This window comes from Rana temporaria, chromosome 13 (genome assembly GCF_905171775.1).
Source record: "Rana temporaria chromosome 13, aRanTem1.1, whole genome shotgun sequence".
In the NCBI taxonomy this organism is placed as follows: Eukaryota; Metazoa; Chordata; class Amphibia; order Anura; family Ranidae; genus Rana; species Rana temporaria.
Window position 1 is genome coordinate 51,430,995 of NC_053501.1, and position 12,272 is coordinate 51,443,266.

Genomic DNA, 12,272 nt, shown 5'->3' on the forward strand with positions numbered 1-12,272 from the left:
TTATTTTTAGTTATGCGGCTGAAGTGAATCGTCCACAGCGTGCTCTATTTTTATAAATGTCCCCTAGTGTTGAGAGGCCTGTAGACTTTACTGAATGGCAGTGTTGTAGCTGACGTTCTGTGAGCGTGCCGTCCCGGTTCAGCAGCACCCTTTGCAACCCCTGTAGGTCTGCAACTGTATATACGTTTATACGTGTCTGTGCATGTTTTTGTGTTCTGTCGCCGCTTTTTTATTTTTTTTATGCGGTAACTTTCATCTTGTTTAGAGTATTGGCTTACATGGGAAATGCTAATGTAGTCATTTTAGTAGCGACGGCGGAGGCGTTGGACATTTGTACACTTGCACTCGCTCTCTTCTGACTCTGCAATTTCCTGTAATATTTAGCAGCAAGCTTCCTGTTTTGAAAGTAAAGTGGCGTGTTGGTAAATCACTCTAGTTCCTTTTTGTAAATATACTTTTGAACCATCTAATGCACACTGTACCACACTGAGGGTTCTCTTTTTTTCTAGGGTGTTGGTGGGTCAGGCTGCCCTACCTTGCTGCTTTGTTATGCTCTGGTTTTTGGCATGGAGCTTGTGCACATTTCCTTGGAAATCCATCTAATTAAGTTTAGACGTCCATGGAAATGAGCGGAGTGGGGGTAGATAGGGGAGCATGTGTTTCTCTTTACTTGCAGGGATTCTTGGCTGGTAGTTTTGCAGCTGCCTGTTCCAGGAAAATTCTGCTCCTAGTCAGTTTTCCCGTCTCTCTCTATAATCCGGTAAAACATGTCTGGGGAGAGGGGATGAGCTAGGAGCGGCCCTGACAGTTGCTGCTATTAGGTCACAAAGAGACCAGAACACTAGAACTAGATGAGCCGTGTGACTGGGAGAAGCTGCTGCACACTTGTGACCATCCACAGGTCTCTGTCACAACATGCTGGGGTTACACAAGTGTGCGATTTATTATTATTTTTTTTTATTTTTTTTGCGAATATATGATTGAAAAGACTGGTTTTAGTATTGTGTAGAATGTGTGTTTTTGTAAAAAAAAAATGTGCAATCAAATTGCCACAAGGCAAAATGTTAAAGTGAACCTTAATTCCCCCTGTTCAATTTGTTTTGTCCTTTCCCTTCTTACCTCATCTGCTGGGTAGTCCTCAAAAAATAAATAAAATTCATGCCCAGCAAATTCAGCTTTGTCTGATGTAATTTGCCACTCCATGCCAAGTCCTGTGTCACCATTTTTGTTTTTTTTACATCAAGGGACTGGCTGTCTCGTCCTGGTTCTTGCTGCTTGCCCCCTGATAATGTGCCATGGCATAGGCACAGTGTGTTTATGACTAAGGCCTTATAGGCTGAAACGCGTCAACCTTTCCTATTTGCGTTTGTCTACTGTGGCTTGTCAATAAATACGTCAATTTAAGAGCAACGACCGGAGTGCGGATCATCTTTTCCTCATTCTACGCAGCCATTATTTTTTTCTGCTTTCCATGTCATGTATGGGTAGTAGCACTGACTTTTTTGTTTATACAGTGTGTTTATAGATTGTCCTGAATGACATCGGTGTCCCAGGAGGCTGCAGTGAGTAGGGGGGATACGTAATTTTTGCATATGTAAGCGAGAATGGCGGGGCTGGGCAAAAATTATTATTATTTTTTTAAATGTATCGACGATTACTTGAAAGGAAGTGGAAGGGAGTATTATGGTGGAACGTGGTTGAGTCCACCTTAAGGCTAGGTTCACATCACGATTTTTACATCCGATAATCGGACCGTTAAATCGGATGGAATCGTATATGACAAAATCGTATGAAAATCGGACAGTCATCCGATTTAGTACGATTTAGATTGACCACAATATAAAAAAAAATCGGACACGATTTTAATACAAAATCGGACACGATTTTAATACAATTTCAAATCAGGACCAAAAAACGTGGTCAAACACGATTTTTGATGCGATTTTAAATCATATGCGGATCAAATCGGATGCACTTGGGGACCTAAATTAATGAATGGAAGTGAATGGATACGTTTTGCCATACAGATTTGTACGATTTAAAACCTAAAATCGTGATCAATGTCTAAGGAAAGACCTGATCTTCTACAGCAGGGATCTGCAATTAGCGGACCTCCAGCTGTTGCAAAACTACAAGTCCCATCATGCCTCTGCCTCTGGGTGTCATGCTTGTGGCTGTCAGAGTCTTGCTATGCCTCATGGGACTTGTAGTTCTGAAACAGCTGGAGGTCTGCTAATTGCATATTCCTTTTCTATAGCATTATGCCTGGTGCAAAATAAAGCCTGGCAAGGTGACCACTGCATTCTGAAAGAGCTGGCGGTTGGGAGACGCACAATTTTACAGTGGAAACCAAACGTATTTTCTGGTTTGTCTCTGCTCAGCAATACTATGTAGGTTTAGTTGCAGCAAATGGGAGGGGAAGTTTAATAGAAAGGGGTAGAGCCTTTCAAGGCTTTATTTTTCGATGGACACCGCGTTGGTCCTGAGGAGTTTGTAGGCGAGGCTGCGGCTTCGGCCTAGTCCGCAACGTCTGGCCTCGCAACCTTTTCCCAGGATCGTGGGGCGGATTGACTTCTCCCCTGCACACCCCGGAGAGGCTATCAAGACAGGAGGGTCATTTGTGAGGGTCTGCACCCGGTAATAGGAGGATTCTTAGCGCCGGTCCTGGGGGACATTTTTTTTTTTTTTTTTTAATATGAATTGATTTGACCTACCAACTCTTTTTTTTTTTTTTTTTTTATCGAACCGATTTTTTTCCCAGCTCTAATTGACACTCTAAATTCGTGGACTTCTTATATAGTACACTTTACTTTTAAAAATACAAAAAACTCTGCACTTTATATACACATAAAATGTTTGTTTACTGGTGTTGCATATTTTTGTATTTGCATTTTGAAGGTTTTGTATAGTGCCTAGTGTGTTTTTTCTAGCGCTGTTTTTAAAGTGGACCTTCAGTCATTTTTTCATCTTTCCATCTTTTAAATCTTCTGCCCTAGTTGTTTTTAACTTTGGATAGTAAAACCCTTTTTTTTTTTCTGCCAGTAAATACCTTTTATACAGCCCATTTCCTTTCTTGTCTGGTTATTAGCCTAGGCCCTAAGCTTATGACATCTTGTACTGCGCTCTCTCTCTTTCATGGGAGTTTGCCAGGAAGGGAGGTGGGATGAGTCATACGAGGGCCAATGAGAGCTGCAGGTGTGTCTGTGTAAATCCAGAAAATGAATAGGCGGCTGCTTCAGCTGCCCGCAGTTAAAATGACCGCAGCCAGTCTTGGTGGAGGGAGATTTCTGCAGAATATTTGGCAAGTTCAGAATCCCTGTATAAATTCTGCAACGTGGTTGGAGGGAAGCTTCGGAATGGAAAAGATGCTTTTATTACAAATTATATGAGCAGACTGCAGTTCCTCTTTAAGTTTACAGTTTTTTTTTTTTTTAAGGCACTCTCTCTGCAAGCAGGCCGATGTTCCCTTCTGTGGCGTAGAGAGAGATGGTATTTCATCCTGCACGCTCAAATCAAATTCAGCCAAAATAGGAACAGACTCTCAGCGGGTCCCAGTGGCACAATGTTTTCATTGCTCAATGCTTCTCCATTAGACATCAGCTGATTTATGTCCCACATGATATCCATCTAGTATGGCTATTGGGGTTACTGTCAGTTGTGCAAGGTTTCTTTTATATTTTGCATGAACGCTGATGTAACACTATGCTTGCAAAGGTTGTACTTACTTCCTATTGTCACTATCTGAGTGTCTTATCTTGGCCGGATTAACATTTTCTGCATGGTTGCAGAGCAAAACAGCTGTGCAGAGCACTATGTCTGGTATTGTGCAGAGCACTATGTCTGGTATTGTGCAGGCCAAAGCCGCTTTGCCATGCAGTCTGTGAATCCATTCCCTGTACTGTGCGGATCTGGAGCAGTGTGCAGCACAAAGTACAATACTGTGGTGCTATTGTTTGGGAGAGCCGCTCTGTACTCATCACGTGCTGGACTAATTCATTGCTTTACAACCACCAGGCTGTCCTGGGTGAAAAGCAAAGGGCAGTTCTCTGGGAGAAAACTTTCTGCACGCCTTTGCAACTGTTGTGCGTTTGTTGCAATATTGTATTCTGTCTACTTACTGTATATATTGATGGATACTAAACCCAGGACCCTGCATTCACTATATCTGGTCTCCCCGCAGTACACAGAACATGCAAATTTAAATTATTTTAGTATATATACACTGCTAAATCCCCTTTCTCATAAGCATTATATAGCAGTCTTTTGACTTCTATCAGTGTCTGGCTGAGCACTGGTTAAAGCTTGTAAGAGTTTTTTTATTCTCCTCTGACTGTCCTATGAGGATGCATAACCCCTGACCTTCTGTCTGGTCAGTGCTGATTGGCTCTATGCTGATCATATGCACCTTCCCAAAAAAATAAAATAACTCTCTAGAAATGCACACCAAACTGAGCATGTGCAGAATACTTCCTAGGGCTCTGTACTATCGGCAAATGGATTGGGTACTATGGAAGAAGGGGAGGATAAGAGAAGACCGGATCAGAAAGCCTTTTTACACAATACGCAGGATTTAATTCTTGGGCCCCTTTCACACGGTTGGACCGTTCAGGTCCGCCTGTCAGTTTTGTCGGCGGACCTAAACGGCCGCTCCATGCAATCCTATGGAGCGTCAGATGTCAGCGGAGACATGTCCGCTGACGTCCGACCCGATCTAATCAGACATATGGCGATACATCCTCATCCATCCATGGCGGATCGGGTGAGATCTGATGAAAACTGACACGCTCTTCGTTTTTATCGGATCTCTCCATAGGAGACAGCGGCGCTGCACAAGCCCCTCCCCGCTCAGTGATCAGAGAGGGACTTGGCTCCTCCTCTTCTTGAGTGCCCCATTGGAGAAGCGTTCTCCCTCTAGGCAATTGTGCAGGCGCGCTCCCGTGTCCTGCTGCATCTATTGACTCAGACAGCAGGACTCTGCCCTGCCTCCCGACTCCCGCGTCATTGGATTTGATTGACAGCAGTGGGAGCTAATGGCTGCTTTCAATCTATCCAGTCAGGACCCGAGTCACCGCCTGGAGCTGGTGTGCTCGTTCTCGGCGCTGGAAAGACCGGGTTCTGGTGAGTAAAAGGAGGGATGGGGTCTGGGGGGGGGGGGGGGTGCAATATAGGATGTTAGGGAGATATTTCCAAGAAAGTCAGCACCGATGTCTACGGCGCACTGAGCGTGCCGCTACTGACGTTATTGCTGCTCCGGCCAGTCACTCCGGGTATCATGGCGGCGACGGAGGTTGTGTCCGAGGACTGCTGCGGGGGCTTCGTTCTCAGGTAAGTAATTCATAATGAGCTAGTATGCTATGCATACTAGCTTATTATGCCTTTTGTCTTGCAGGTTTTTTTTTTAAGAGAGGATTCACTTCCTCTTTAATAACATTTTGTATCACTTGCCTTTCACTTTAAATTGTACGCTCCTATAAACAGAGCCTTTTGAACCCTCCTGTATTGGATCTGTTAACACTATAAATCCGAACAATAATAATTCTCTTAAAGATCAGCTTAGGCAGCTCCAGCTGCTGTACTCGCCTCCTCTCTGATGCTATCTTCCACAGATTTACCGATCCAGTGATGTTCTGCATCTTCTAATACAAGTTTAGGACTCTTTCATGGACCTACAGATTCATACACCTGTGCACTGGGCCATGTTTATGCGCCTGGGAGGTCCGGGAGGTCCATGAGGCGAGCCTGTTATCATCAATGATGGCCTGATGGCTGCACGGATCTTCATTGATCGTCACGTACATCCCTGCATGTGCATCAATGCAGGACCAGGGCATGGATCTGACTCCAAACAATGCACGGGATGTACATGCAGAGATGTGAGAGTAGAAAATTATTAAAATTGCTTTTTTTTTATTTAATTTGTATGTCCTTTCCCATTGGGGAGTTACCCTCACGATTCTTGTCCCACAGACATGACATACAGTGAGTGGAAAAGTGAGGAAGTAATGTCCCCAGAAAAGGTGCGCCCTTCTGTTCTGGTGACAGCTGCAGATGTTTGGACTTCCTAAGATTTGCTCTTGCAGTTTCTATAGGGGGAATTTCCTCAGCAATGACCTAGACTGCAATAAATACCTGATGGATTCAAAGACCTTGTTTACACTAGCAGTTGGATCACTTCTTAGAGGTGTTTGACAGGAGCTGAGGAAGTGATAAGTTGCCTCCTTACTGCCTGTTTTAACCCCCTAAATCAGGGGTGGGCAACCTGGGGCCCTCCAGCTGTTGCAGAACAAAGTCCCATCATGCCTCTGGGAGTAATTGTAACTGCCAGCCTTGCAATGCCTCATGGGAATGTAGTTCCACAACAGCTGGAGGGCCCCAGGTTTCGTACCCCTGCCCTAAATGAGGCACTACTGCGCTGCAAGCACATGCAATGCATGCTTTTGCAGGATAGTTGCAGTGCGGCTTCATTAACTTCACTTGACAGGGGATTTTATTCCTGCTGCAACATGTGTACACCCCCGGCTGTTGCCTTAAGGGGGAGCTTTTGAGGGGGGTAATGTTTTTACCTCCCACAACCACAAGTGTAAATCAGTTCTTGCCTATAAGGCCCCTTTCACACTGGGGCGGGAGGTGCAGTGGCGGTAAAGCGCTGATATTTTTAGCGGCGCTTTATCGTCGGAATATCGGCGGTTTTCGGAAGCTAGCGGTGCGGTTTTACCCCCCTAGCGGCCGAAAAACAGGGTTAATGCCATTGCGCCTCTGCAAAGGTGCATTGCCGGCGGTATAGCCGCGGTTTCCCATTGCTTTCAATAGGAAGAAGCGGTGGAGGAGTGGTAAACGCAACGCTCCTTCACCGCGCCAAAGACGCTGTTTCAGGTCGGTTTGCAGGAGCTATTTTTATTGTAGATAAGCCATTTCATGCAATAATTCAGTTTTTAGTTTATTCTTCCGAATACTTCGAAATGTATGACTCAAGGCAAAGCCTTTTTTTAAGTTTTTGGATAGAGTTGAGGGGGCTTGGAATATGTTTTATTATTGCTGCATGTGCCCCGTAAAGGGGATACATCCTCTGTATTTGTTCTGTATGTCATCTCCAAGAGTGAAAGTGAAAGAAAATACCAACTTTTAGGCTGTCGCCAGAACAGGAAATGGGGCGGGTAGCTCTGGCAACCCGGGTGAAAACCAAGGATTTCTTTACTTTTAAAGGACTTTCTTCTCACTTCCTGTTTTGTCTGTGGGAGAGGAAGTGAAGTAAAGTGAAATCTCCCTAATGGATCACAGATGGCATAAACAAAACTTGACAGAGGTTGGAATCTTCCAAAATGAAAACAAGTTTTGCCTTTTTAGTTCTACTTTTAACACAAGATTTCCAGCCATTAGAGATCGTTCTGTTGCCAGTGTCCCCCTAAACTCAGCCAAAATACAAAATGTTCTACTTGTGGCCAAATTGTAACATTTGCAAATACAGGATTGGATATCCGTGTCTGCAGAGTCACAGAGCACAAAGGATTGCATAAAGATATTAAATAGCTGCACGTAAAAAGGACTGGGATTTCCAGGCCCTATTACTTTTAACACCTTGGAGAAAGTACAATCCTTTGCTTTATGGTGGTATGTAACCAGCTGGCTGTTCTCTTATGGCTTGTTTACACTAGCCGTGCCCTCTGAACAGCAGTCCACAGCAGCATTTGACAGACGTGAGGAGGCTTTATGTTTCCTCCTCCCCGCCTGTTTTAACCCATAAAAACCCACACCACCGTGCAAAACCCAACCGCGTGCATTGTATGCAATTTCGGCGCAGCCCCTTCGGTTGAATGGGTCACGTTCAGCAGGCAGTACTGCCTACCAAACATGGCTACAGGAATAATTTTTAGATTGCAGCTACAGCATGTGAACACCCCAGCAATGAAGAGAAAACCAGTACAACAAGTAGATTCTGAAGCAGAATTTACTGAAGTCCCATGTCGGCAAAAAAAGTTACACTAACATTGCAAGACCACGGTGGCCCTCTTTTTCAAGTTGACAAGGTCACTTTTCAAGTTGTTTGTTGCCTTGAAAAAGAGCACACCATGCTTTCAAGACCTTGGTGTAACTTATTTTTTTTTTGCTGATATGGGGACGCTGGTGAAACCTGCTTCAAAATCTACTTGGTAAGATGTTTTTTTTCTTCTTTGCTGTATTCTATATAGTACCACCATAAAGCAACGCATACACCCAGGACCGTCTTTAATATGGTTTGGGCCCTGGGCAAACATTTTTTTTTTGGGCCTGGCTGGTTCACATGTATGTGTTTTGGCAGCCCTCATTTGTGCAGGCACAGCAGCCCATTGATTTGAATGGGCTGCCATGCCTTTGTTTCCTGCAGAAAAAAGGTGCATTCAGCATTTTAAAAATACAGTTGCCTTGAAATCCATTCTGCTTTTGCACCATGCTACTTACCTGCAGTTCTTGCACACACAAACGCACTGTGTTTTTAAAAGCGTGACCTAAACGTCTAAAAATGCAGCAAGTTTGACAGTGCGGGAACTGCAGATAAGTCACAGCAGAATGGACAGACAGTGCTGTATTTCAGTGCTTGATGGGCATAGGTGTGTCGTGTGCGCAGCCTATTACATGAGGCATGCACTTTTCTTTGCAGGAAACGCAGGCATGGCGGCCCATTCAAATGAATAGGCTGCTGTGCCTGCGCAAATGAGGGCCGCCAAAACACATACATGTGAACCAGCCAAGCCCAAAATAAGCCCATCAAGCAGTTAAATACAGACAGTAATGCCATGTGCTCTGAGGCCTTACTCAGCCTGGACTGCAGGTCTGGTCTGTGATTTAAAGAGTTCCTCTATTTTACACATGGCATGGGGTCCCATGGTGCTAAAGCAGAATGGACAGACGGTGCTGTGACCCCATGCCATGCCGTGTGTAAAATAGAGGAACTTTTTTAAACACTGACCAGACCTGCAGTGAATCATCAAATATTATAAAGACTTTGGGCACACTCTGCAGAAAACTTCTATTTGCATAATACATTAGCAATCGGTGACATACCTTGAGGAGCAGGACATAAAGAAGAAGTCAGCCTTTTGTAGATCAAACTGGGGATGCTCTAAAATCACATTCTAATTCCCTTTTTATATACAAGCAGCACCCAGTAGCAGGAAGGGAGAAGTGCACGTCTAAAGGGAAGCCAGGGGTGCTGTATATTTTAAAACACTGGGAAGGGACACTGGCTGCGTGCCGCTGATGATTTTCAGCGCTGATTTGTGGGCAGCACAGGGGCTTAACAGGCAGCTCTGCTTTGGGCCCCCAACAGTGACAGGGCCCTGGGCAGCTTCCCCTATGGTAAAGACGGCCCTGCATACACCCTTTATAAGGGTTACCTACAGTGCCTTGAAAAATAATTCATATACCCCTTGAAATTTTCCACATTTTGTCATGTTAGAAACCAAAACGTAATTGTATTTTATGTGATAGACCAAGTGAAAGGAAAATTATAAATGGTTTTCAAGATTTTTTACAAATAAATATCTTAAAAGAGTGGCGTGCATTTGTATTCAGCCCCCTTTACTCTGATACCCCTAATTAAAATCTAATGGAACCAATTGTCTTCAGAAGTCACCTAAATAATTGGTAAATAGATTCTACCTGTGTGTATTTTAATCTCAGTATAAATACAGATGTTCTGTGAAGCCCTCAGAAATAATATCCCAAGCTTTGAACATCTCACAAAGCACTGTTCAAGCCATCATCCGAAAATGGAAAGAGTATGGCACAACTGCAAACCTACCAAGACATGGCCATCCACCTAAACTGACAGGCCGGGCAAGGAGAGCATTTATTAGAGAAGCAGTCAGATGTGACCAAAATTTAACTTTGGCTTAAATGCAAAACGCTATGTGTATTGGAAAACTAACACTGCACATCACCCTGAACACACCATACCCATCGTGAAACATGGTGGTGGCAGCATCATGTTGTGGGGATGCTTTTCTTCAGCAGGGACAGGGAAGCTGTTCAGAGTTGATAAGATCGATTGAGCCAAATACAGGGCAATCTTAGAAGAAATACTGTTGGAGTCTGCAAAAGTCTTGACACTGGGGTGGAGGTTCACCTTCCAGCAGGACAACGACTCTAAACATACAGCCAGTGCTACAATGGAATGGTTTAGATCAAAGCATTATCATGTGTTAGAATGGCCCAGTCAAAGTCCAGACCTAACTCCAATTGAGAATCTTTGGGTATGAGTCTATCAGCACATCTTTGCAAAAACACTCAAAATGTGTCAGATTGTGAGGGCCTCTCCTGTGTATAGCCCTTTTCATATACCCCCACAGATTTTCAATCTTACTCAGGTTTTGGTTTGGCTGGGTCATTCCAAAACTTGAATCTTCTTCTGTTAAAGCCATTGCTTTTGTTGATCTGGATGTATGCTTTGGGTCGTTGTCATGCTGAAAGATGAAGTTCCTCTTCATGTTCAGCTTTCTAGCAGAAGCCTGAAGTTTTGTGCCAATATTGACTGGTATTTGGAACTGTTCAGAATTCCCTCTACCTTGACAAGGCCCCTGTTCTAGCTCAAGAAAAACATCCCCAAATCATGATGCTGCCACCACCATGCTTCACTGTGGGTATGGTGTGCTTTTGGTGATGTGCAGTGTTGTTTTTTCAGCAAACATATCTTTTGGAATTGTGGGAAAAAAGTTCAACCCTATTTTCATCAGACCGCAACACATTTTTCCACATGCTGTTGGGAGACTTCAGATGTGTTTTTGCAAAATTTAGCGGGCCTTGGATGTTTTTCTTCATAATAAAAGTCTTCTGTCTTGCCACTCTACCCCATAGCCCAGGCATATGAAGAATACGGGAGATTGTTGTCACGTGCCAGTACCTGCCAGATATTCCTGCAGCTCTTTAATGTTGCTGTAGGCCTCTTGGCAGCCTCCTGACCAGTTTTCTTCCCGTCTTTTTATCAATTTTGGAGGGACACCCAGTTCTTGGTAATGTCACTGTTGTCTGTCTATACACACACACACACACACACACACCGCTAACGGGTACCATTGAATCCTCTGTATCATCAAGTCTTGCTGGCAGGGACCGAGAAGACTGGTCTGATTAATTGACAAAGCTGTATTCAAACTCTCGTTTGTGAGTATAAATCCACTTGTTTTTACTAAAATAAAAATCTCTTATGATGATGCCCTAGGTCGGTGCGCCCTCTCTCTTTTTTTTTTTTTTTTTCTTTTCTCAATGTCACTGTTGTGCCATATTTTCTCCATTTGATGATGGCTGTCTTCACTCCCTACCCCCCAAAAAAAAAAAAGATTTCAGTTTGCTTTTAAATTGAATCGTACAGTTTATAGGTCACATGTGGAAAAAGTTCTTTATTTTGTCTCTTTTATTTATTTTTTTTACATCACAGAAACCTAAAATTGTAACAGGGGTGTATAGACTGTTTGTTTTATATCCACTGCATGTGTCACTTTGTGTTGGTCTCTCACATAAAATCCCAATAAAATACATTTACATTTTTGGTTGTAGCATGACAAAAGTGGAACATTTTAAGGGATATGAATACTTATTCAAGGCAATGTATGTGTGTCTGTATGGTATAGTTTGAGGAATTGTACACCCCTGTCCACAGCGCAACTGTATTTTTTTTACCCCCCTTTCCCAACCACAAGGGTAAACCTAGCCTTATTATCTGAAGAAAAATAATACGTTAAACCTGACTGGTTGCTTTGGGCAACATCTATAAATCCCTTCTTTAGCCTAGGTTCACACTGCTGCGAATTCAAAATCGCGGTAAAATGCGCGATTTTACCGCGATTTTGCGGCTGCGATTTTGCCGCGATTTCGGCCGCAATTTAATGTAAATCGCGGCCCGAAATCGCAAAAAGTAGTACAGGAACTACTTTTTGAAATCGCAGATGCGGCGTCGCACTGATTAGGACAGTGCCATTGCCGACAATTGCCGCCGATTTGAGATGCGATTTGACATGTCAAATCGCATCTCAAATCGTTCCAAATCGTACCCAGTGTGAACCAGGGCTCAAAGTTTTATTTATCCATAATGGATAAGGCCTCTTGTTTTCCATGTACCTATTAGCATGATTTGAATTGAGGATTAGGCAGAATTCTGCAGCCGGTCTGATGCTAAAGTTTGTCTGCTCCTGTAGTGTGTCATTGGTAGCTAAACAGCTGCAAAGCTGTGAGAAAACAACAGCTGAAATAATCGAGGCTACAGTGTGAAAAAATGCACAGGGAGAGCAGTGAATAAAGAA

The 12,272-nt window shown here is 43.6% G+C and overlaps 1 protein-coding gene across 2 annotated transcripts in view; it reads left to right on the forward strand.

Annotated features, from left to right (window-relative positions):
• Window positions 1-12,272, forward strand: part of MIDEAS (mitotic deacetylase associated SANT domain protein) — a 134,199-nt gene that overhangs the window by 35,965 nt on the left and 85,962 nt on the right. The gene's annotated exons all lie outside the window — the stretch shown is intronic.